Source organism: Aethalodelphis obliquidens, unplaced genomic scaffold (genome assembly GCF_003676395.1).
Source record: "Aethalodelphis obliquidens isolate GAN/ISIS:26980383/991018 unplaced genomic scaffold, ASM367639v1 scaffold34, whole genome shotgun sequence".
Lineage (NCBI taxonomy): Eukaryota > Metazoa > Chordata > Mammalia > Artiodactyla > Delphinidae > Aethalodelphis > Aethalodelphis obliquidens.
Genome location: NW_020837978.1, coordinates 14,326,753 through 14,353,818, shown reverse-complemented (window position 1 = coordinate 14,353,818; position 27,066 = coordinate 14,326,753). Strand labels below are relative to the sequence as shown.

At 39.8% G+C, this 27,066-nt stretch overlaps 1 long non-coding RNA gene across 1 annotated transcript in view; it reads right to left on the bottom strand.

Annotated features, from left to right (window-relative positions):
- Positions 1–26,710, bottom strand: part of LOC113631789 (uncharacterized) — a 57,975-nt gene extending 31,265 nt beyond the window's left edge. Inside the window, exons 1-2 of the long non-coding RNA XR_003437569.1 lie at positions 26,669–26,710; positions 25,060–25,188 (exon numbers count right to left, since the gene is read on the bottom strand). This is a non-coding gene — a long non-coding RNA (uncharacterized LOC113631789). The remainder of the gene's footprint in view (positions 1–25,059; positions 25,189–26,668) is intronic.
- Between the last annotated feature and the right edge of the window lie 356 nt (positions 26,711–27,066).

Sequence of the window (27,066 nt, the reverse complement as noted above, 5' to 3'; positions counted from 1 at the left end):
GTGACTTCCATGGTATCAAATTCAATGGAATCTTTTAATTTTATTTGACATCTCAAAATATGCAACACTGTTATTCACGCCCTCTGACCAAAACATCCTCTTTGCTTTCTGACATAAAACTCTTCTAACTTGATTTCCTACTCCATACACTTCATTCCCCTTTCTTGGATACTCCACCTCTACCAACTCTTTAAATGGTAGAGTTCCTAATTGAATTTCCCTGGGCTTTTTCTCACTGGGTCAGTAAGTGGCCTGTTACTCTGCGTTTATTTTTCATGATAGGCTGGGATTCCAAATATGTAAGTGTGCTATTTTTATTTTATGTTGGAAAACTCTTTTCCCCTCTGAGTAGCAGAGCTAACATTAATTTTTTGGCATAGTGTGGAAAAGTATAAAAAATTTTCCAGGACTTCATCTTATCTGTTATTATTTGATTTCGATTTTCAGGTAAAACGGTAGTGGACCAAGGGGTGATGTCAGTGAAAACAGTTGAGTAGGATCATCGAAAATTCTGTCTCTGTGAATGCAATAAGACTACTGGCAAAATTGTCAGAATCAACTTTTTCAGAACTCTGATAATTAACCAAAGGCTTTCAGCAATCCAGGGAGTGTTTATTCAAGAAAAACATATGACTCTCAGTAAGAACAGTGACCTTTGTAGCATTTTTATTCCGATCGCCCCGTCCCCACCTCCATGGTAACTTTGAAAGCCAGCAGCCTGAAATCACAGTGGAAACCAGTAGCCTAGCAGCCACTGGAGGCGGGGGACGGAACTGAAGCTCCATCAAAGCCTCATCTTGTGCCAACAAATCAGATAATCTAAATAAAATGGACAACTCCCTAGAAAGATACATATGACTAAAACTAACTCAAGAGAAATAGGAAATATGAATAGACCTATAACAAATAACATGATGACATTAGTAACCAAAAACTTCCCACAAAGAAAAGCCCAGGACCAGATGGCTCCACCACTCAGTACTACAAAATATTCAAAAAAGAATTCATATGAATACTTCACAAACTCTTCCAAAAACTAGAAGAGGGAAGAGCACTTCCTAACTCCTTCTATGAGTCCAATATTGCCTGGAAACCAAAACCAGACACTCACAATGAGAAAAGGAAAAATACACACGAATATTCCTAATGAATAGTGATGTAAAAATCCTGAACAAAATACTAGCAAACAAAATTCAGCAACACATAAAAAAGATTATATATACCATGTGACCAAGTGGAATTTATCCTACAAATACAAAATTGGTTCAACATAGAAAAATGAATCAATGCAGACACCATATTAGTAAAATAAAGGGTTAAAAGCCACATGATCATCTCAATAGATACAGAAAAAGCAATGGACAAGATCCAAAACCTTGCATGACAAAAACATTCAATAAACTAGGAATAGAAGGAAACTCCTTCAATCTAATAAAGGGCATCTATTTTTTTAAAAACCACAACATATTTAATAGTGAAAGACTAAAAGCTTGAAAGATTAGAAACAATACGAAGATGTCCATCTCACCACTTCCATTCAACATTGTACTGGAGATTCTAGCCATGCCAATTAGGCAAGAAAATAAAAAAAAAAAAGACATCCACATTTTTTAAAAGAAGCAAATTTATGTCTATTTGCAGATGACATAGTCTTCTTGTATACAGAAAATCATAAGGTACCACCAAAAATAAAACTATTAGAAGCAGCAAACACATTTAGCAAGGTTGCAAGATATAAGATCAATGTACAAAATCAATTGTATATCTATACATTAGCAATAAACAATCTGAAAATGAAAATAAGAAAACAATTTTATTTACAATAGCAACAAAAAGAATAAATACTTAGGAATAAATTTAACCAAAAAGTATTAAATGTGTACACTGAAAACTATAAAACATCTTTGAAAGAAATTAAAGAGTATCTGTAAAATGGAGTTTTACGTGTATTGAAGTTCATGTATTGAAGTTCATGTATTGAGTTCATGTATTGAAGGATTAAATATTTTAACCCGAAAATACTCCCCAAATCAATCTACAGATTCAATACAAAGTCCATCAAAATCCAAGCTGCCTTTTTTACACATATTGCCAACCTGATCCTAAACCTCATATGGAAATGCAAGTGAATCAAAATATTCGAAAACAATCTTGAAAAAGAATTACAAAGTTAGAAGACTCACACTTCCTGGTTTCAAAACACACTACAAAACTACATTAATCAAGGCTGTATGGTACTGGAATAAGGACAGAGATATAGAAAAATGGAATAAAATAGAGAGTTCAGAAATAAACCCATAGGCTTTTGACCAATTGATTTTTGACAAGCATGAGAAGACAATTCAATGAAGAATAGTCTTGCCAATAGTACTGGGACAACTGGCTAACACACACAAAAGAATAAAGTTAGATCCCGAACTCACACCACACACCAAAATTAACTCAGAATGAACCAAAGACCTAAATGCTAGAGCTAAACCTATAAACTATTAGAAGAAAACATAGACATAAATCTTCATGACCTTTAGGTTAGTCAATAATTTCTTAGATATGACACCAAAAAAAACCCAGGCAAAACAATAAAAAATAGATAAATTAGACTTCTTCAAAATTAAAAACTTTTGTGCTTCATATGACACTATCAAGAATGTTAATACAACCCCTGGAATAGAAGAAAATATTTGCAAATAATATATCGGATAAGGGACTAATATCCAAAATATATAAAAACCCTTACAACTTATTATTCAGCCTTAAAAGAAATTAAGTACTGCTATATGATAAAACATGGAGGAACCTTGAAAACATGATGCTAAGAAGGAGCCAAACACAAAAGGCCACATATTGTATTGTTCCATTTATATGAAGTGTCCAAGGTACTCTAAGGTAAATCCATAGAGACAGAAAGATTAGTTAGCACGTGCTAGAGGTTGTGGAGAAGGGAGAATGGAGAGTACCTTCCAGTGGGTACTGGATTTCTTAACATAAAATTACTCTAAAATTAGATTGTATCAATGGCTGCACATGCTGAATATACTGAAAACCACTGAACTGTATGCTTTAAGTGTATGCATATTATGGTATGTGAATTATATTTCAATAAAAAATTTTAAAAGGGACTTATGCCACTCAGTAATGCCACACTTAGGTATATATTCTATGGAGAAACCTCACAAGGAGACATGTACAAGAATATTTATTCCTGGGCTTCCCTGGTGGTGCAGTGGTTGAGAGTCTGCCTGCCGATGCAGGGGATGCAGGTTCGTGCCCCGGTCCGGGAAGATCCCACATGCCGCGGACAGGCTAGGCCCCTGAGCCATGGCCACTGAGCCTGCGCGTCCGGAGCCTGTGCTCCACAACGGGAGAGGCCACAACAGTGAGGCGCCCGCGTACCAAAAAAAAAAAAAAGAATATTTATTCCTGCATTGTCTGAGAAAAAATAGAAACAAATAGAAAAAATAGAAACAAAAGAATGGATAAATTATGATTTTTTTATACAGTTGAATACAGCAGTTTAAATGCACCAAAGCATGTGTATTAATGTATATTGAGTGAGAAGTTAAAGAAGCCCAAAACATATCGTTTAATAAGGATGGAAAACAGGCAAAGCAATGTTATAAATTATTTATGGGTACACATATAGTACAGGTATAAAATATTCATAAGAATTAAAACTCCATGTTCAGGATACTTGTTACCTCTGCTGATGGCAGGAAAGAAATGGAATCAGGTTAGCTACAGGGGCTTCAACTATATCTGTAAGATTTCAACTTGGAAAGGAGAAGGGAGGTAGGGAGAAAGATAGATCTGAAGCAAATTTTTAAAATCATTATAGGAATGAGCTGAGTGGTAAATACATGATTTTTTGTTATATTAGTGTCTATACTTTTCTGTGTGTGTGAAATATTTTATAATAAAATGAAAGATATGCTACTATTTAAATATACATTTTATATATCGATGGATATAGATATAACCAAAACATAATCAAATATAATTTGACTTTAACTCACCAGTTCTTCCAAGTGTAGAGACCAGAGAAATTAGAACTTAAAGTGGCTTACTAGTCTACTGATGTATTTTGCTAATTAATTTTCTAAGAGATCTCTATAGAGATCTCCTTTTAATCTTAAGATAATTTTTTTTACTGTTTGAAAAATCAATTCATGATTATTCTCAATATTTAGAAACTAGATAAAGTATAAATAATTCAATATAAAATTACATACATAATCATACTGCTGAGAGATAGCCGCTATTTATATTTATATAAATATATTTATATTTATATCTGGGTACTTTCAGTCTTTTTCTTACGGCAGACATATATCTTTTTATATAAAATTAGGGTCATGTTATTCACATGTAAATTAGACTCTCATTTGTCTGCTGAAAACTTCCAATGCCTTCCTAATACCCTCGTATAAAATCTAAACTCTTTACCTAACCTTTGCCTCAGAGACCCTATAGGATGTAGGCCTGCTTGCCTGGTCTTCTCTCACTCTCCCCCCCACCTATTCTATTTAAACCTCATTAGCCTTCTAATTGGACTAAGCTTGCTACCAACACAGCACTTTTGCACATGTTCTTCTTTCTTCCTAGGATGTTCTTCTCTCATGGAATTGTTTGGATTATTGTTCATCAAATATTCACCTACCTCTCCCACTCTAGATGGAATATGCTTCCCTGTCCCATTGACAGGCTTGTTGGGGTGATGTGCTTTGGAATTTGCAATGGAATGTCAGCAAACATGGTAACAGTTTGCAATATGCTGGGATGGCGAGGTTTGCCCTCTTGTGCCTCTGTCATCACCACGAGAGGAACATACCCCAGCTGACCTGTTAGTCCAAGAAGGATGAGACTCACATGATGCAGGCCTGGGCATAATTTTCACCTTGGTGCCAAGCCATGCCAAGCTCACACTGAATCAGCTAAGCCCTGTCTACCTACCTCAGAGAGAATAAATTATGTGGAGAGAACAAATTATTTTAACTTATCTTAAACCACTGAGTTTTGTGGTGGTTTGTACCCAAGATTATTATGGCAATAGTTCATGGATATATCCTGTATCTTTGCATAACTTATTCTTGCACTTCATTTAAATCTTGATTCATGTGTCACCTTCTTTAAGCCACTTTTTATCCCCTTGACTCTGCTTTATATTTATCCATGATATGATCATAATATGTATTTGTTTGCTTGTTGTCTCCCCACTAGAATGTAAGCTCATGAGAATAGACACTTTATATTGTTTACGGCAGTCTCCGTCATGCCTAGAATGTGCCATGAACATCGTACATACTCAATAAATAATTCTTGAGTGAATGAATATTTGGACTTTTTTTTAAACTTTGTATCATACCCTAGACATCTAGTTTTAGACATTTAATTTACTTCTTACTTTTGCTATTATAAATAACATTAGGATAAATATCCTAGTTCCTAAATCTTTCAGTATATCACTGATTATTTCCATAGAATGTCTAAGTCAAAAGGTTTTGAACAAATTTGGATTCTAAATTATTTGAACAAATTTTTCTCTCTTAAGTTTGCATAGATTTTTACTTTGACCTATAACAAGAGAAAGGTTTTCATCAAAATTTTGCAAAACTTAGTTTTATAATTTTTAATCAGTAAGATTTAAAATGGTACGCCATTCTTTTCATTTGCATCCTCTGCACTGTTGATAGGGTTAAACTTTTTCTACATGAATAACACATTGTTATTAATTCTTTGAGAAATAGGTATTCATGTTCTTTGCCCAGTTTTTCTATTAGTATGTTAAGTTTTTCCTCTTTGATTCTTAAGAACTCCTTTTATCTAAAGGCCGTTAAGTTTTGTGGAGAATCTCAAGCATCGTAAATATTTTCTCCAACTGTTTTTTTTTTCCACTTTAAGCCACTGAAGCATAGCACATATAATATCAGCTTTTCAGACAGGAAGAGCTGAATTTGAACACCAGCTTTGCTTCTTCCTAACAGTATGATTTTGAGCAAATTATTTATCCTCAAAAAGCTTCCGTTTCTCATCTGGAAAATGTGAAGTATAATACCTACCATACAGGACTGGTTTTAAGCAACATTAACTCTGATTAATTTAATCAAAATAATGTACTGGGAAGATACTGAGATAGCTCACCAAACGATGGAAGAGGTAAACCACCAGGCCTTAGGAAGGGAAAGAACCACAAGCAGCCCCAGGTGTCAGCAGCAGGAGCCCTTCTGTGGACCGCCCTGCTAAGGTCCAGCCAGCACATGACCCAGCTCTACTTGCTCTTTGTCCCTGGTGTCTACATTCAATATCCAAATTCCTGGTTGAGAGAATTTGACTCTCCTAATCTAGGTTATATGCCTCCCTCTATAATCAGGAAATGGGGCTTCATTACAGAAAGAAGAGGTGGTAAGTGTGTGAAGCATGCAGCCCCAGCCGAATAACAAAAAAGAGGGGAGGAAGGGAAGGGAGGAAGGAAGAGGAGAGAATGAGGGGGACAGGGAAGGGGAGAGGAAGGGACAAGAAAGACAGAGAGAAGGGAGGGAAGGAGGAGGAAGGGAGAGAGGCAAGCTACTCCCATTAAAGTGCTAAGCTCCTTATCTGCCCCTTTAGTAAACTGGCAGAAACAGTATACTATGCACTATTTTTCTCTGGATTTTACACATATTGAGAAAAATGAGATTCCACTGAAACCAGAATCTTAAATAAGTTTCTCATGGTAAGTTATCTTTTGCTCTTATTGAGCTTATTCCCAAGAGAGTCAGCCCTTGAATCAAACTGCAAATCTTCTCAGCACTCTAAGGGCTTAATGCTTAGTAGTAGCTGTAAAGAAGCAGCAGGGCTTTTCTGTTGACTCTGCTTCCCTAGGATACACTATGCATGTTTAATTGTACTCTTGAATAGAACAGAATCCTGAATGGAACAAGTACCTGAACACAACCTTTCAGAAGATCCAATATTTCAAAGCCAAAATAGAAATGCCAGAATATCAAGTTTTCAAATTTATATAAAATAACCATGATGGAAAATTCTCCAAAAATATTATCCTTGGAATGGACTTAACCCTTCCAGGACTTAATTTCCTGTCTTTAAAATGGGTTTAATGGTATCTACCTCTCATGATTACTCTGAAAATTAAAACAAGATGAAAATAAGATTGAAATTATAAGCACCTTATAATAGAAATCCACATTCCACTATCTCTTTTTCCTTTGAGCCAACTGAAAGCCCTATGAAAACTTTCTTTGCCACAAAGATTTTATATACATATATATTTATATATAAATATATAAGCATATAATATATAATGAATAGGGAGTATAATAATAAAGACCATAATTAAAGTATTTAACAAGAGGCCTATAAAACATCTTACCAGTATCCAAACATGATATTACTCTTCATCGCAACCCTGCAAGTTCCATTTTACAGATGAAGAAAGTAAAGCTCAGAAAGTTTAAGCAAGGGGCAGGTCAAAGTTCAAACTTATCTCTGACTCAAGAGTTCATGCTCTTTCCACTAAGCTACATTATCTCCTAGGAAGATACAATGATTCATAAAGAAATCACTATAGAACTAGACAGCACAGTAATCAACTGCTCAAGATCTCTTCAGCCAGTGTTCTGAAAGAACAGGAAGTAACCACTGAGTGGTTTAATGTATCTAACTTCAGCACCACACTTAGTTCTATATGGGCATATGGGAAAAATCTTGTCTGCAGCTTTGGGAGAAGACTCCATGGAGGAGGAGGGATTCCAAATGCCATGAAACACTTCTAGAAAAGGGTTTGAGAAAACCATCAAATTTTAGGTCAGTAAAATTTTTACTGATCTCCCCCATCCGCGTACCCAGCAATTCAGACTGTTATTTTTGCTAGTAAAGAAAAGGAAGAAAACTAAGAAAGAGGAAGCGAAGGAGGAAAGGGAAGAAGAAAAGGAGGAGGAAGAGGGTGGGGAGAAGACAAGACCAACCAATCTGAACAAGTCTGTTATCAACAGTTTTCATGACTGGTAACCTTTGATCATTTTTTTTCCCTCTGATGGGCCATAGTATTTGAAGTAAATCTTTCAAAGAACCTGATATTTCAAAGACAAAAGGGAAACTCCAGCATGCCAAGTTTTAAAATTTGTAAATATCAAATTATTAGTATGATATAAGCATGTTAGAAAATCCTCCAAGGAAACTGATCCTAAAGTATGTCTTACTTGGATAAAGTCGCAGCCCTAAAAGATATTTCCTCAAATTCTCTGAATTGGAGCTAAAGAAGTATATATTACACATATTAACTTTTTTTTTAGTATTTGGAGATGAATTTTTTTCAACCAATATTAGGAAATAGAGTCAATCAGATTCCTGTAAGGAACACCAAGGGGGCTTCAAAACGCACATAGCAACTCTCCTCTCTTCGAATCACCACCATCCAGCTAGATTCTGAATGAGGGAGTGCTCCAACAGGATTGGCATCAGCCCTACCTATCCCTGGAAGAGTCTTGTTATTAAATTATTTTTCAAAGATTCATCTTCCCCTAGTCTTCGGAGGCAGTACAGCTGGGAGTCATTAGCTGTAATCAGTGGGCAGCCAACAAAAAGAGGAAGCAGTGGGGGAATGCTCTTTCTGTAGAAGCCATCTGGGCAGAGGGAATTTGGTTTTAAACCCTAGAGGGTGGAGGAAGTTATTGGGATCTTGTTATATTTGGACTTGACTTCGGACCCTAAACAAAAGATCTTTTTTTCCCCAGAACTTTGCTTTTTTGAAGTAGGAGTAAAAGATAGCTGTAGTAAGCTAGTGGCCATCTCACAGGACATTATGGTCAAAGCAGACAATCTGAAAACAAAAGCCAAACACTAGTAGGTTGGGAGTCTATTTCTGGTTTAGAGCTTTTGAAAGAAAGGAGGACCTCTTCCTACTGTGAGCAATCTCCCTTTTCTCTTCCCTTCCTACCCACATTCACAAAGAAAAGCATACCTCTTACACTCAAAAAAAAAAAAAAAGATTATGCTTGCCTAAGTTCTCCATACAAGGAGACCACTTTTGACTTGTTTCATAAGAGGGAAAGCACCACATTTTTCATTTCACCCTTTCTCTCTCTTCTCTGAGGATGCTGGTAATATGGTATAATAAATAAAGTGCAAGAACACACTTTGAGGCCAGAAACCTGGGTTTGATCCTGGTTCCACTACTTACTGTGTGGTCTTAGCAAATTAGGTCAGCTCTGGGCCTCAGTTCCCTAATCTATAAAACAGGTTAATAATAGATCTCTCATAAGGTTGCTAAGAGAATTTGTGATGAGGTGTGTCAAGCACCTAGCATACTCCCTGGAACACAGCAGACATCCAACAATTGGTTGCTATTGTTATTTATGTTATTTATACCAAACTTTTAATAAAAGTAGCAAAATTCACCAAATCACTTCATAGGATTTGGGGGGGTGGGTTATGGGGGGAGAAGGTTAACACAGCTAGTTAAACATGGCTCATACCTCCAAATCAGAGGATCTGTGGGACCAAACAGCACCTATAGATGTGTTTTGGCTTCACAGGATTTTAATTTTTTTTTTCATTTATTTTGAGCATCTCAAAATGCAGATTTCCCATTAAAATATATATTTCCAGCTGTGCTTGAAAAACCGAAAGTTGAGCAACCCAGGGCCAGCATTCCTGGTTGGCAACAAAGCGCTAAGGCTGAACAGGGATTACCCCTCTCAGATAGGATGTGTGCTCTTCAGTTTGTCAGTCCTCGCCTTCCCCACCCCTTCCCAGTCTCTTATCCTGCCTGGCCTTTTTAGGCATTTGAATCTGTGATATCTTCTCTAACCCTCTGCCCCAAAGTGTAGATGGCTGAGAATAAGAGAAACATAAAGGTGCTTCATGAAGGATGAGTTAGTAGTCGCAGGGCAGGGAATGAAAAGAAAATATCATGCGGCATCTTAATTAGGGGATTAGTAGGTCAAAGGGCACCAGACCCAGTGACTGCTCCAGGAACTTAGAGACTTGTCATTTAACTTCAACAAGTCTCAAGTTCTAACCTGTAAAAGGCAGCTAGTATTTACTGACACTTTACAAGGGGGATTTGAGGATCAAATTATGTAATGCATGCGAGCAAAGTGAAAAATGTTATGTATAAATAAAAGGTAGATTACCAAACGTAATGGACACAATATTTAAAGGAAGAAAATCATTTTCTAGCCCATTTCTAATATTATATCTTCCACAGAAATCACACAACTGAAAGGATTCTTTAAAATAATTAATCTAGCCCTCAATTTCACAGATGAGCAATTTGAAACACAAGAAGCAGCTCTCACGAAGCTTACAATAGTGAAGTAAGACACAATGTATGAAAAGGGTATGCACTGAAGGGATACCTAAAGTTATGTAAGCCTCTATTAAGTCCAGGGGTGGAAATAGCAAGTCACCTGGAGCAAAAAAAAAAAAAAAAAAAAAAATGTTTTTAGAAAAAAATAACCTAAAAAACAACTTAAACTGCTTCTGCCTTGAATTTTTTTTTTTTTCTTTTCTTTTCCTTTCTTTTCTGCAGTACGCAGGCCTCTCACTGCTGTGGCCTCTCCTGTTGCGGAGCACAGGCTCCGGACGCGCAGGCTCAGCGGCCGTGGTTCACGGGCCCAGCCGCTCCGCGGCATTTGGGATCTTCCCAGACCGGGGCACAAGCCCGTTTCCCCTGCATCGGCAGGCGGACTCTCAACCACTGCGCCACCAGGGAAGCCCCCTGCCTTGAATTTTGAAGGGTAAATTCAAGGTGCCTAAGGGTAACAGGCACCCCTGTGGTCTGAGAAAAGGATATAACAGGACATAAGTATCACAAGCAGACACAGAAGATGTCTCTCCCCTTGACTACTGAGCTCTATGGATAGGCTGAGAAAATTTGTAGAAACTCTGAGTCTTCTGAGGAGGGAAAACTCACCTCAAACTCCCTGAAATCCACAATCAGGACATCTGTCAGGAAGGACCAGAAAGGCTTTTACCCAAGGTCCACTGGCAAGAAAGGGAAGTCCCAAAGTGGAGCTCGCCAGGAAAGAAGGAGCATAAGGTCAAAACAAGGGTCTAAGAGTTCTAGTAAGTATGGGGGAGGCTGGAAACCCTTCAGTGTCATTTTGGATCTTCCTAAAAACATATATCAAGATAGGATGAGATATACAAGAGATTTCTTGGGGGAAATTCTCCTCAAGACTAAAGGGGAAAGGAACAAGAGAAGATTAGGAGAGTCTTCGGATCAGACTGACACTTGTGAAGGGAGAGAAGGAAGCAAGTAGGATTGTGTTCTGAGGAAGTCTCAGCCAAGCCAATGGGGCACCTGTTGCAAGGCTGCCTATTAGCAGCATCTGTGTTGGGCAGAAATGTCCCAGTTCTAGTACCCTCCCTCCTATCTAGGCATCTGGAGCTGCAAGAAGATTTTTTTCTGAATGCAGAAGTATCCACCAGGCTGGACAAAACCAATGTTCAACAGTGGACAAACTGGAATTTTCAGTCCTTTCTCTGCCTTCCTTTTAGAAACAAGATTTGTCCATTTTGGATGGAGTAAACCCCTTGATCTTTAAAAAATTAGAGAAGGGGGCTGCTGGGAAATTCCAAGAGGGAGTTAACAGATTTCCTGCTAATAACAGTAGGTATGGGGTAGGGAGTAGATCAAGCAATGAATTAGAAAAATAACATATGATGTCATTATATTTGTATTGATACCTTGGCTGGTGAAGTGAGTTATACTGATTAAGTATAGATACAGGAGGGCTAAATAACAACAGAGAGTTTTGATAGAGTCAATCAATAATAGAGATCTCTAACAGCAGAAATGATAACTTATACCTGTACAGGACGTTACAGATTACAAGGACTTTTACATATATTACATTTGTTAATCCCCATGACAATCAGGAAGATTCAGAATAGTCTGTCTCCATCTTAGGTATAAAGAAAATGGAAAACAGTGGAGATTAGCAAATTTATCTGAACCACCATTAACTTCAAGAAGAAAAGTTCATACTGGAATCCTTTTTTTTTTTCGTTTTTTTTGCCCAAACCCTACTTTCTATCCTTTCGATCCCCTAGGTTGACTCCCTAGATTGCCAAATCAATGCAACTGCCAATAAATTCATAGGATGTTAAAGGAGGGAAAGATCTCATTTGAATGAAGCCGTCAGAGAAGGCATTCCAGAGCAGGAGAGATGGGCTTTGCTTCTTGAATGATGGGCAGGATTCAGAGATAGGGAGGAGCTGGATGTTCCAGATGGGGAAAACACAGGACACCGGGGAGAGAGCAAATAAGACAGCTTGACAGGGCTTCCCTGGTGGCGCAGTGGTTGAGAGTCCGCCTGCCGATACAGGGGACATGGGTTCGTGCCCCAGTGCGGGAAGATCCCACATGCCGCAGAGCGGCTGGGCCCGTGAGCCATGGCCGCTGAACCTGCGCGTCCGGAGCCTGTGCTCCGCAATAGGAGAGGCCGCAGCAGTGGGGGGCCCTCGTACCGCAAAAAAAAAAAAAAAAAAAAAAAAACCAGCTTGACAGGTACGGGGAATAGTAGAAAATAGGGAACAGTAAGTTGGGACCAAGTTGAAACTTTATCCAGAAGGAAGTGGAAAGTACTAGGTTTTTGAAGGAGGGGTGATGTCATCAAAGCCATTGGGAAGAGCACTGTGACCAGAGCCCTATAGGTGATGGTTCAAAGGAAGAGAGAAGGACCTAATTAAGGAATTAATTTAAACAAAATAACAAAAGGACTGGAAAATGATTATAATACTAGTGAATACAGAAGAGTTAAATGTTAGGGAAGAAAAGACTGAGAAAATTCCCATCACAGAAGTCACAAGGATATATTCCAGAAAGAGGGACTCAAGAGACAGGATCAAATACAGAAAAGAAACCATTCTGAACAGCTTTTATCTTAAGGATTCTTTATTTGAACCAATTCTGCAGCAAATGAGGTTAAGAAATGTTTATGTTAGAAGATTTTCGTGTAGAACACTGTTTTCCTCTTCTTGGTTTCAGGGCAGCCAGACAGAAGAAATTAAGTGTAATTAAATATAAAAAGTATCAATTAGCACTGATTCTCCCATCTACAAAGAGAAATGACCAGTTGGAAGTGAGTGATCTCATCCTCTTTCAAGTCTCAGAAGGAGTTGGAAACAAGACATATTCTGTACATCTAATCACGTGAGAAGACATCATAGGAAAGTAAAGGGTCCCCAATACCAATAGGGGATTTTTTTCCCCAAATTAGCCCTTGTTCAGCGGGTCATTATAATCTCTAAAGTAATAATATTTTATGTCCTATTAACTTACACTAACAGAAATCTGACAGCCTTGGGTGAAATGGAATCTTAATCTTGAATGATATGATACTCCTACCCACCACTGAATATTTAAAACCTTTATATATCTAACAAGAGTAAGCATAATCTGGCAGAAGGAACACATTTAGCGTCAGTTCCCACTTTCATTAGTTTTTACCAAGCAGATTCAAACCAACCATTTCTCCATTCTCAAAATGATTTCACGTATCAGTGTTCAATGGGATATTCCCAGATTACAACGTTCTGCTTTTTCTGCAATCATCCACAATGGGTCCCACCAACACCTTTTGTCAGAGTGCCTTCCCCACTTCTCTCTGCTCCTTGTTCAATGCATCACCAGTCAATGGCTTTATGGCATTACCTAATTGGCATAGTTTTCCTCCACTTTCCCCAATATTTAATATCCACTCTCCCCCTCCAAACATACCCTTATGCATACACAGCCTTTTAGTAATATTCTGAATATAGAGGGCAGATGTTTCAGCAGAGTTAATTGAGTTTAACAACATAAAATAATTCAGTGGTTTGTACAATAAGCTGATAAATTCCCCTCAATCAGGTAAGTACACCCAAACCCTACCCACCCACTGACTCCTGAGCATACCTGATTTTACTCAGGTGCCCAGATAATTCCAGTCGGAATGATTCCCCCCCCCCATTCTTCTGGGATAAATCCTCCTTTTAATAACTAGACAAAACTCGCAAGCCATACATGGCAGGAAGCCTAGAGCCTCCCTCAGGATGTGCCTCTGCCTCTGCTGAATTAGTCACACCACAACCTGCCACCACCTGCTGCTCCATCTCTACTTGCCCACCACACGCACTGGACACCATGGTTTTTCTACATTTCCTAAAGCATCCCTAACGTCCCTAATGCACACAGTATAATTTTACTGGTGGTGAGAGGGTAATAGAGAGCAGCACAGAGCAGGAAACAACTTCCTCTCAGCGCCAGACAACGGTAGATGCGTGCTGCCCATTCTGTACTACAAGAAATGTTCAGAAGCCATATTCCTTCATAGGCCACGCGGCACCTCCCTCCGCGTTCCTGGGAGTCCCTGCTCCTCCTTTGTCCTCCTCACACAGCCCTCTTCCCTCTCCATTCACAGCCCCGTTGATCTAGATTACTCCTCCATATGCTCCAGAAGTCTTGTTTTTCTCAGTCAGAAAGTCTATCAGGGCTTTTTCCAAAGCAACAGAATCATTCCCTTGGGAATAACATATCATGCCATTCTCCTAGAAGGCAGAAACAGTAACAAATTTTTCAAATTTTTGCTTTGTTAATAATTTGTTCCTGCTTCATTTGCAACAGCTGAATATGTGGAAAGTCTTTTATTTAGGGCACATTTTCCTGAAACTCACACTACAGTGTCCTGCACTGTATGCTCTCCTGCATCCTGAAAGATGTGGATCCCAGCGGTAATCAAGGACCCTGCTAGCTATGGGCTGACCTCACTCTGAAACCCATTCACAAGACCACTAATACCACTGATTTCTCCAAGGCAAGGGAAATTTTTTTTTCTGCCAAGCTATCTTTTATTATTCTCCCAGAGGTACCCCTTTCTCTTTGCCAGGCAGTAGAACATCCTTCCCCACTTCCTGTGGTGACCTTGCTCTCCAAACAAACCACACACATCTTTCTTTCAGTCCTCCCCCAGTACCTGGCCATGAGCTTGCTATTTATACCAGTGTGACCCTTATTTACCATGTGAAAGCTTGGAAAGATTTTTGTATCTATACTTTCCAGAAGACCCTCTGGAATGAGATGACCCTCGACATCTGAATTTATCAGTCTTCATTTTCTAGCCTTGTCCACCTCTCTGTCAGTTTCCATCTTTCCTTACCTAGAGCCCTGTAGTTCTTTCCTAGGACTGCCACAACAAATCACCACAAACTTGGTGGCTTCAAACAACAGGAATTTATTCTCTCACAGTTCTGCAGGCAAGAGGATCAAAATCAAGGTGTCAGCAGGACCGCACTCCCACCAAAGCCTCTAGGGGAAGAGCCTTCTTGCCTCTTCCAGCTTCTGAAGGCTTCAGGAGTTCCTTGGTTTATAGCAACATAATTCCAATCTCTGCCTCCATCTTCACGTGGTTTTCCATCTCAAGTCTCCCTCTGCCTTTTCTCTTATAAGGATGCTTATCGTTGGATGTAGTGCCCACCCAAATAACCCAAGATGATCTCATCTCAAGATCCTTAATTTAATTACACCTGCAAAGATCCTATTTCCAAATAAGGCCACCTTCAAAGGTTCAGTATAGACACAGCTCTTGTTGGGGAGGAAGACCACCATCCAGCCCACTACAAGCTCCACACTTCTAAAACCTTTGGCCTGACGCTTGCCTGTGAAGAACATCCTTCCTGCAGACTCCCCAGAGCCCCAAGAACCAGGAAAGAGATTCACTAGGTTTGTCCACTGTGCACCGCATGGGCTCAAGGGAACTCTGTTCCCTTCACCTGAGGGCAGGTAGTAGATACTGTCTCTATGCATAGAGAATTGCTGCCAGAGACCTAATTTCACATGGGAGGATTCTACAGTAGTATAAGGTGGGGAATGTAATCAGTCTCACTTGACTTTTCCACCTCCCTTAGCAGAATGGAAATTTTTACTTTCTCTTCTTTCACCTTCCCTGGAATTTGTACCTAATATCACATGACAACATTTTCCAAACCATGATCTGCAGAACAGGAGATGCTGCTGAGTGTTCTGCAACTAGATGCCCTGAGAGAGTGAGCACGCACACAAGCTTATTAGCAGCTCTGAGAAGGCGCCAGTAAAGTAAGTAGGCTTTAATATTTTACTAAAGAAAGCTGGTTAACCACATTTAACCCAAACTCTCTTGACTTCAAAGACCTTTTTCTTAGAGTATCTTTTGCGATCTCATAAGAATGCTAATGTCCTACAGAATACATATGGGAAATTTTTTTGAAAATTTGAAAAATGAGGAGTGTCGTAAAATTAATATTACATAAGCAACAGTTATTGTCTTCTCATTCCCAACATTAGGATATAAAGCTGTGTTTTAAGTCACCTTGGTACTATAGGTCTAAAATTAAAGTCTTAATCTAATTTTGGTTTTTCTGCATAGAGTTGAGCACCCTGAATTATCTGGCATCTGTAGAGGATGAAGGAACAAAACCAGCACAGAATAACCCTCAAGATTTTTTTTTTTTTTTTTTTTTTGCGGTACGCGGGCCTCTGACTGCTGTGGCCTCTCCCGTTGCAGAGCACAGGCTCCGGACACACAGGCTCAGCGGCCATGGCTCACGGGCCCAGCCGCTCCACGGCATGTGGGATCCTCCCGGACCGGGGCACGAACCCGCGTCCCCTGCATCGGCAGGCGGACTCTCAACCACTGCGCCACCAGGGAAGCCCCCCTCAAGATATTTTTGAAGGCAGTGACCCACCTCCTCTTCATCTTCTCTCTCCAGCCTCCTCCTAATAGTGGTACCTTGCATGTAACAAGCACTGACTGTTCTCTAAGAACAAAGTAGTGAGTTATAATGCTCCCTCTTGCACTAATGTAATCTATATGTGAGAATAAGCCCTAATTATTTTTCCTTTCACAGGCATAGTAGAACAATATTTCAGTGATTATTTGTTTTTAATATAATGAGAAACACTACGAGTTACCAGATAGATAATTTGCAAGAAAGTTTTCAGTGAGTTATTTCAAATTACAGAACTTGATAACTTTAAGCACAGACACCACACATTGTTCAAAAAACGGGCACTATCTGTGTGCTAATGAGCCTGACTGTAGGTTCTCCCTCCACTTCCTGAGCTGCGGATGTTGGAATGGACACTGACCCAGAAGTCAGAAGAGACAGGTTTCAGTTCCACTTGGATGATCACAGACAAATCTTTCTGAAATTGGAGCTCCTTTCTGGAGTTTCCAAATACGCAAAAAGGACATACTAATACTGCCAATCCTTACTACTCAAAGATTCCGTATTTGCAAATTCACCTACTTGCTAACATTTATTTGTAACCCCCAAATCAAAACCCATGGTGCTTTCAGTCATTCACGCACATGCACAGAGTGGCAAAAAATTTGTCACCGAACATGCGTGTTCCCAGCTGAGGTGGGACAAGGCAACACTAAGGCTTCCAGTGTCAACTCTCATACTGCAGACAAATATCCCTTTCGTGATCTGTTTAGTGCAATATTTGCACACTTTTTTGTGTTTTTTTTTTTTTTTTTTTTTTGGTGATTTCACTCTTTAAAATAGTCCCCAACCATATGACCCAGCAATCCCACTACTGGGCATATACCCTGAGAAAACCATAATTCAAAAAGAGTCATGTATCAAAATGTTCATTGCAGCTCTATTTATAATAGCCCAGAGATGGAAACAACCTAAGTGTCTATCATCGGATTAATGGATAAAGAAGATATGGCACATATATACAATGGAATATTATTCAGCCATAAAAAGAAACGAAATTGAGTTATTTGTAATGAGGTGGATAGACCTAGAGTCTGTCATACAGAATGAAGTCAGAAAGAGAAAGACAAATACTGTATACTAACACATATATATGGAATTTAAGGAAAAAAATATCATGAAGAACCTAGGGGTAAGATAGGAATAAAGACACAGACCTACTAGAGAATGGACTTGAGGATATGGGGATGGGGAAGGGTAAGCTGTGACAAAGTGAGAGAGAGGCATGGACATATATACACTACCAAATGTAAGGTAGATAGCTAGTGGGAAGCCACCACATAGCACAGGGAGATCAGCTCGGTGCTTTGTGACCACCTAGAGGGGTGGGATAGGGAGGGTGGGAGGGAGGGAGATGCAAGAGGGAAGAGATATGGGAACATATGTATATGTATAACTGATTCACTTTGTTATAAAGCAGAAACTAACACACCATTGTAAAGCAATTATACTCTACTAAAGATGTAAAAAAAAAAAAAATAGTCCCCAAGTGTAGTAATGAAGTGCTGTCTAGTGTTCTTAAGCACAGAAGGCTGTGATGTGACTTAAATACGTGTTGGATAAGCTTCATTCAGGCATGAGTTATAGTGGTGTTGGCCATGAGTTCAATGTAAATGCATACACAATATATATTAAATAAGTGGCCTTTAAGCAGAAACACACGTAAAGCAAGGCTAGGTACTGATCGGTTAATGACCATGTTGTGACAGAGGCTCACAGGGACTTAACCATGCATTTGCCTGAGGAGCAGTGGTTCAGTATTCACTAATTCAGTGTTTCTGATGACTTTATAGAACATAAGCACCATGAGCAATAAGAATCAACTGGATATCTCAGCCTCATAAAGTAGCTTTGATGCACAAATTAGAAAATATATATTTATATTTTTATTGAAGTTGATCTTCATTTTGAAGATCAACATATTGAAGTTGATCTTCATTTCTTCATTTCAACTTCATTGAAGTTGATGACATTTAGGTTATTTCCATGTCTTAACTATTGTAAATAGTGCTGCTATGAACACTGAGGTGCATGTATCTTTTCAAATTATAGTTTTCTCCAGATATATGCCTAGGAATGGGATTGCTGGATCATAGGGCAACTCTGTTTTTAGGTTTTTGAGGAACTTCCATACTGTTTTCCATAGTGGCTGCACCAATTTACATTCCCACCAACAGTGCAGGAGGGTTCCCTTTTCTCCACACTCTCTCCAGCATTTGTTATTTGTAGACTTCTTAATGATGGCCATTCTGACCAGTGTGAAGTGATACCTCAAGAAAATATATTTTTTAGCAACATATAACAAATTATTTCTGAATACCTGTCACACACCAGGCTCTGTGTAGACACTGTGGACTGAGATACACCAGTCAGAGTCCCTGTCTCACAGAGGAGATTTAGGCGAACACTTAGAAGAAGCTTTAAACAATATGTTATGTTAACATTTTTGTTAATGTTTTCCTAATATTAAGTCTATTTAAAAATCCTTTGTCTTCAAAATGTAGGCTTTGTTCTTTTAGGACCAGAAGTGGATTTGGAAAATTAAATGTCTTCACAAAATTCCCCTAATTTAAGCCATAGAAGTGAAGAAAGAAAACAAACGTAAAACATTTCAAGAAAAATTCAGTATTAGATTTGGGATTATAAAAACTTTGTATTACAATAGTTATTAAGCACAAAATTTACAGAGCGTTTTACAAAGAGAAGATCAAAATTCCCACCAATCTTTAGAAAACTGAATTTACATCAAGGAGAACATAGAGGTACAGCAAAGGAGTACTGGGTTACCAAAGGGTCGTTTGGCCATAGGTGCTCAGAAGGCTAATCAAATACATAAAATAAAGACAATTCTGATCAGAATAGAGAGTAAGTAAAACCAAGGAGGTACAAAAGTAAAACTAAGAGATTCACCTGGATATTAAAGTCCTTCTCCACATGATTCAAATTATAGCCACTGGAGTATGAGAGAAATAGCAGCAGTCAAGGCAGGTCAAAAGATGCAGAAGCAAATGCCAGGAAGGGTGTTTGAACTGCTGCTCCATGTCATTTGGCCAGTTTTACCAATGAGACGGTCAGCTCTATTTTGAAGACGGTGGCTAAAATGTTTCAGGTGTTAGAGTGCCATACTGAATGGTTACGCAGCTTCTCCCAGTTTATTTTCCCCAACTCCACTATCAACTGATTGAAAGGACTTAAGATTTTGAAAATCTAATGTGCCTCACTCCCCTGGGTGGGTATGTTGCTATGTAACAAAGAACATGCCAGTTTATCTTCCCCAGCACTAGGCACAGCTGGAAGGAAAGAAAAGCACACCCATTTTAAACCATTTGAAAGCTACTCTCTATTCCAGACTATGAGGCTGCTCTCTTTAGGGTCTAAAATATGCTTACTTTACCCATCTTTGTTGACACAACCACAAACTTCAGCAAATACTGGAACCAGACTCAACCAGATTCCTTATAAACTTCCATATGTGAGCAAAATTCCCCTTTGATTTTGCCTAATGTTCATCTGCTATAATTTTTACCAAGTTCTAAAAAGGAAATCTAGCATTCTCTATTATGTGTTTTACTGTAAAAGAATAAAATGGCAATTGGACAACACTTACCCATTTCAATCTATAGTAAATTCTGTCTCTTCATCCTCTCAAAAACTTTTTTTCTGGTAGTCATCATTTATCTTTATATCTTATAAGCAGTCCTGCTAACCCATGGAACTCTTTTTTTTTTTTTTTTTTTTTTTTTTTTTTTTCCTGACACCCAAAGCAATGAGGATAATTGGACTTACTCTTGCAGGATAAAAAATAAAAACAGAAGTCAGAGCTTCAGGTTGTGTTGGTAGTTGGGCTACGGGACCATCTTTTTTCTGAAGGAACCCTAAATGTGTTCACAACTGGCTGAGTCTCCACTGGGAGAAATGTGCTGTCCTACATGCAAAACTGAGAGCTCGTGTCCTCTGCCTTCGTCCTCAGATCTTCCTTCAGACTTGGCATCGTGCAGAAAGCCAGGAGCCCTGCCTCGAGAGAGCTGAGCCTCTTCTATCTCAGACAGCAGCTGGCTACGTAATCCTGGACCAATGTCTGGTAACTTCTCTGAGCTTCAAGTTCTATTCAGCCTTCCCTGATTTCCTCTAGTAACAAATTCTTTTTCCCTACTATCCACTCCTTCCTAATGGAACTTTTCACATTTGTGTTGTATTAGAGTTATTTATATACAGCTGCATCTTGTCTATCATATGTAGGCAGAAACCTCAGTTCACACATATTTCTGTCTCCCTCTTCTCTGTACTCCAAGGCCCAGTCAAGAGTCTCAACTTTTAATAGATATCATTAAGTAGTCATTAGATTACTAAATAAAACATATAAATATATTTCACTATGCCAGTCTCTCTTCAAATGTAAGTGGACATAGAAAGCGGGTGATCATAGTTGCTAACAAGCTTGAGACTATCTACCGAAAAAGGAAAGCAAATATTCATTATGAAATTAACAGTGCTATATGATAAAGATAAGCTTATATGATAAGTGTTGTATGATAAGGAATACAGGGATATCAAAAGCTTGATTCTGTTTATAAAAACTTTTGGGAAAAGCAATGTGTGTATCTTGCAGCTGGCCTCCCATGTTGATCCCATAGTGACCCTACTCTTCGGCATGTCCCCTAGGCCAAGTTTAATCAGCACGGAACAAGGTGCTCTCCACCTAGAACAGCTGAGGCAACCTCAGCCTCTTTTGATATCTGGAACTCCAAGCTCTCTCCGGCATTATAATAAAGCACATTCACTACTACTAGTATTAAGAGAAAGGGAAGGGACCTTAAATGTGTGATGAAGTGTCAACCTTGAAATCAGATGGGGGAATTCATGCATTTTAACATGCCTCTTTTGTAAGGTGACACATTCCTACCCAGTAAGGAACAAGGCTGCCAAGGATATAACTTCCTTTCTCAGAATCCAAACACCTTTCATCTTAAAAAGTCACATATGACTCCTCAAGTTTTAAACATCAGCTTCCTTTCACATATGTAATGACATATCCAAGAAGGGCTTCAGAAAGGAGTGGGATCAAAAGACCTGTCTGAAGCCTCAAATGCACAGCATACATTCACATTCACATTCTAGTTATTTGTGCAAAAGGCACAGCCCACAAGGCTTTCTCTGATCTGGCCTAGTTACCCCCACATTCTTGAACACCTGACACATCGAGCAGCTCATCACTATCTGGACATACTGAGCTTCTTCTCAGCTCCTCCTCTTCTCTGCTAGATGAAGCGCTTTAAGCTTCTGCTTTCTGAATCCATTCCAGAGTGAGGTATTTGTCCCTGCATCTGTGCTCACATATGACTTTATTTAGTACTTGGATATCATGTTTGGTTAGTTGTGTATCTGTGTGGCCCTCACCACCCTAGACTTACCCATTTTTCATCTTCAGAAATTAGCATGGTGCCTGACATACAACTGTGTTTATTCATACCTGTCCTCCCACTTCCTTGGTATAGACTTGTCACTTCAAAGTATCTGTGCAGCCCAAGACTAAGAATCTCACAATCCCCTTTTCATCTGGGTAGGGCCATCCAGTCAGCTCTCCCCATGGTATATGAGCAGAAGTGACATTTGCCTCTTTCAGGCCAAGTTGGTTAAGAAATGGCTGTGCCTGGACTTCACTGATGGCGCAGTGGTTAGGAATCTGCCTACCAGTGCAGGGGACATGGGTTTGAGCCCTGGTCCGGGAAGATCCCACATGCCACAGAGCAACTAAGCCCGTGCGCCACAACCACTGAGCCTGCGCTCTAGAGTTCGCAAGCCACAACTACTGAGTCCAAGTGCCACAACTACTGAAGCCCACGCGCCTAGAGCCCGTGCTCTGCAACAAGAGAAGCCACCACAATGAGAAGCCCGGGAACCACAACAAAGAATAGCCCGCGCACAGCAACAAAGACCCAAGGCAGCCAAAAATAAAAATAAATAAATAAATAAAAATTTTAAAAAGAAATGGCTGTGCCTTCTTAACTTTCTGTTTCCCTTTATACCAGCTGGATGTAAAGGATTCCAAGGCCTGGCAGGGTCACAAGATGGAAGGTACCTAAGTTCTTGAGTCACTGCATGGAGGAAAGCCTCCCACCAACTGGAACACCCTCATTAGATTGTTACATGAGCAAGGAATTAACATCTATTGTGTTAAGCTACTGAAATTTGGGGTTTCATTTGTTATAGTAGTTTTAGCCTAAATAATACAGATTAATTCTCAAAATGTGTACTTTATTAAATAATTCTGTGTAACAAACCATGCTTAGTCTCTCTAATGTCTAAATCATATAGCATGGATATAGGAGAGTGAAGGAAAGGGAACTGAGCAGGAGGGAAAGGAGGGAAGGGAGATGGAAGGAAAGAGAAGGGAAGAAAGGAGGGAGGGAGGAAGGAAAAAGAAGCTGTATACAATAAAGAATTGTAGTCAAGCTGCCACCTCAAACGTAAGTTGCCTATATCCTTATCACCAATCAAGTACATTATAACCAGGTCATTTGTTAATTTTGCTGCTGTATCTGCAATGCCTAAAATTTCCTGCGATATAGGAGATGCTCAATAAATATGTGCTGGATTAATGAGTAAATAAAATTATGAATTAATACCATGTTTTTCTTCCTTATAAAATGACCCCAAGAATTCACTCCTCCTTAGGGCTACAGATTATGGTATTCAATCAAGTATAAAATAATTTCTCTCCTCCAAAAGTTTAAAAAACAACACATAAGACTGTAACATTCATCTGAATGCTTATGATGTGCCATGGGCCTTATGGAATCCATGTTCCCTGGAAGCTTTCTTCTAAAATAATAGCACATTGCTTGCTGTTAAAGAGTTGATGCTTAATGGTTGGCTCTGAACTAAATGAAAGAATTGTTCTCCCTTTCTTATCCTAATCTCCAAAATGAGTTACTTATTATTATAAGAATTTTTAGGAAAACTTTCAGAAGATATTTTTGGGGAGAAGAGCAGGGGAAGGAGAATTTTCTAAAACAGAAAAAATAATAATCCTACCTTAATATTGAGTAAAGGGAAAAGATACCACATGTAGTGAAGAGACCAATTTAATCTACATCCTATGGTCCAATGGTCCAATTACTGCAATATATATGATGCTAAATTTTGCCCAGTCCTGCTAATCAGACAGCAGCTCACTGTGTCTGTTTATCTCTAGGCCATTACCCAGTTGTACAGTAAATCTGCATTTCCAGAGATGGTCTAAAATAGAAACCCATGCTGGCTAAATTTGTTTTGGGACATATCAGGCAACAGCTAGAAATTTTTAAATGACCAACTTGTATTCCACCGAGGCACTGAATGAATTGATTAGGGAAAAGCTAAAAATTGAATAGTATTTTCCGGAGTAGGCTAAGGTTAGTGCTGCCAGTGAAAATGTGTAACTACCAAGTGAACGGCTATCAATCAGAGCTGGTTTTCAAATAGAAATATGGAAAAAATGAAATTAAATGGGAAAGGGGAATATCTTATTTTCCTCTCTATATGGCCGTTTCCAACTAGGTAATGATATAATTAATTCCTCAGGAATACATGCAAACTCCCACCACTAAAATTATGATAGAAGTCTTCCCACCAGCCAGAGGTTATTTCTTGGTTGAGACAACCTTTGATCCGAAGATGGACACACACACTCTGAGAGAGCTGACACTCAAAGGACCAATATTGCGTGATTGATTGGTTTCTAATATGGAGAGTGCGGCGCTGCCGTTGAGAAGAAGGGCTCTCTTGAGAGACAAGCCCAACTATTGTTTGGCTGCTCTCATGTTAGCGAGTGCCCTGCGGTAACCCTCATGCTCTGAAATACTCATATTGGTTATTTCAAAGTTGGGTGCGGAATTGTGCTTTCCCATGTCTGTCACTAATGACTTGCAGCTGTTGCTAATCTGTGCCTCTGATTTCCTTTGATTACTATGTGTATTGATGCCTGTGGTAAATAGGCATCTGCCAGGTGCCAGCACAATCAGGGGAAAAATATAAAAAGTTCCCTGTTTCAAATTCAATGTGACATTGTGCAAGTTGAGAGGCAGCCATTTAACTATTCAGAGGAAACAGCTTCCTGGGGCACCTCCGGCCTCCTGGCCAGGGACATTCCTCCCATTCTCCCCACACCCACCCCATGATGCTGATTTTCTTCAGGATGGTTTTCAGCCACGACAGGAGGGCTTCCATTGCCCATGACATCAGCAGAGAGAAATATTTAAGATGGGTGGTTACGACCCAAGTTTCTAGAGAGCATCTCACCCCTCAGCTGATTTAAGCCTTAAAGGACCTCACCTGTTCCATTAACTGCCCAAAAGCTTCTCCACAACAGCTGTCCTGTGTTTTTCCCTCTGATGAACACATCTTTCTCAGCAAAGGCTCTGGGCTGTATCACCTTCTCTTTCAGGAGAACCAGGTGATAATCTGGAAGAAAACAAAGCAAGATGTAGGCTTTCAGTGGAAAAGTGCAAAAGTGATCAGGATCAAAAGCCAACACCTGAGGGTACAATGGCACATAGATTCTTTGGAGCACTTGTGTCTTGCTTTTTTGGTTCTCAGGGAAGCTGCAGACAGAGGTTGAGTTCATCCATTTCTTACTCTAACACAGCAATGTTACACCATAACTTTGAAGAAAAAAAGGAGCCTCTGGTGTCCCCAGGTAGGAGTTTTTCTCCATGGCTTCCTCGACCCTCCTTTACCACAGCGGTAAGAGTGATGATTTTATCATTGCCAGGAAACAGAGCAAGAGGCAGGTCTGCTTTGGAGTTAGTGGTTAGGTTGCGAAGTTAGGCACCTCAAGGAAGGGACCAAAGAATAAAGGCTGGCCAAGTGAAGCCTAGAACATTGAGAGAAAATTTCATGAGATCCCAAGATATACTGACGTTAAATAGGTCATTTGAACCTTACAAAAATCTGATACGAAAATGAGCATCTGATGGACTCTTATCATTCCCACTTGGGCAATTTTAAAACCCAGACTGAGGCTGGGACATTGATTTACAAGCAGAGCTCAGGAATGTCTGGTCTTCTTCCATCAAACTGGAACAAAGTGTCCACTCTAGACATTTAATCCCTGTGGCTTCAAAAATCTGCCAGTAAGACAGTATGCCCCAGCAATAGATAAAAATAGAACATAAATGAAAGAGGACCTCATATCTAAGTCAGAAGAAATAACTAGAAGAATTTAGTAAATGCCCATTAGCCCAGTGATTAAGGGAAACAGATGCATCATAGTAATCATCTGAACATGGATTGTAAGATTCAGAAAGAAACCTCTGAGTTAAGCAAATTACAAGGCTAATAATAAGGGGATATAGCTAATAAATTAGCAAAAGTATGAGTCAACATTCTTAGAAAGAGATATTATATCATTCCCGCGATATTCAGACAACAAATACTTCAAAACTATTTTACTACACTGCATTTATTTAAAGACAGTGGTAAAAAATAAATTTCCCAGATCCAGACTGGAAGCAAGTCAACATCTAAAAGAGTCCTGGGGACGAGGCGAAGATGGCGGAAGAGTAAGACGCGGAGATCACCTTCCTCCCCACAGATACACCAGAAATACATCTACACGTGGAACAACTCCTACAGACCACCTACTGAACGCTGGCAGAAGACCTCAGACCTCCCAAAAGGCAAGAAACTCTCCACGTACCTGGGTAGGGCAAAAGAAAAAAGAATAAACAGAGACAAAACGATAGGGATGGAACCTGCACCCGTGGGAGGGAGCTGTGAAGGAGGAAAGGTCTCCACACACTAGGAAGCCCCTTCGCGGGCGGAGACTGCGGGTGGCGGAGGGGGGAAGCTTCGGAGCCGCGGAGAAGACCGCAGCAACAGGGGTGCGGAGGACAAAGCAGAGGGATTCCCGCACAGAGGATCAGTGCCGACCGGCACTCACCAGTCCGAGAGGCTTGTCTGCTCACCCGCCGGGGCGGGCGGGACTGGAAGCTGAGGCTCGGGCTTCAGTCGGAGCGCAGGGAGAGGACTGGGGTTGGCGGCATGAACGGCTAATGCACCACGGCTAGCCGGGAGGGAGTCCTGGGAAAAGTCTGGACCTGCCGAAGAGGCAAGAGATTTTTTCTTCACTCTTTGTTTCCTGGTGCACGAGGAGAGGGGATTAAGAGCGCTGCTTAAAGGAGCTCCAGAGACGGCGCAAGTCGCGGCTATCAGCGCGGACCCCAGAGACGCGCATGAGACGCTAAGGCTGCTGCTGCCGCCACCAAAAAGCCTGTGTGCGAGCACAGGTCACTATCCACACCCCGCTTCCGGGGAGCCTGTGCAGCCCGCCACTGCCAG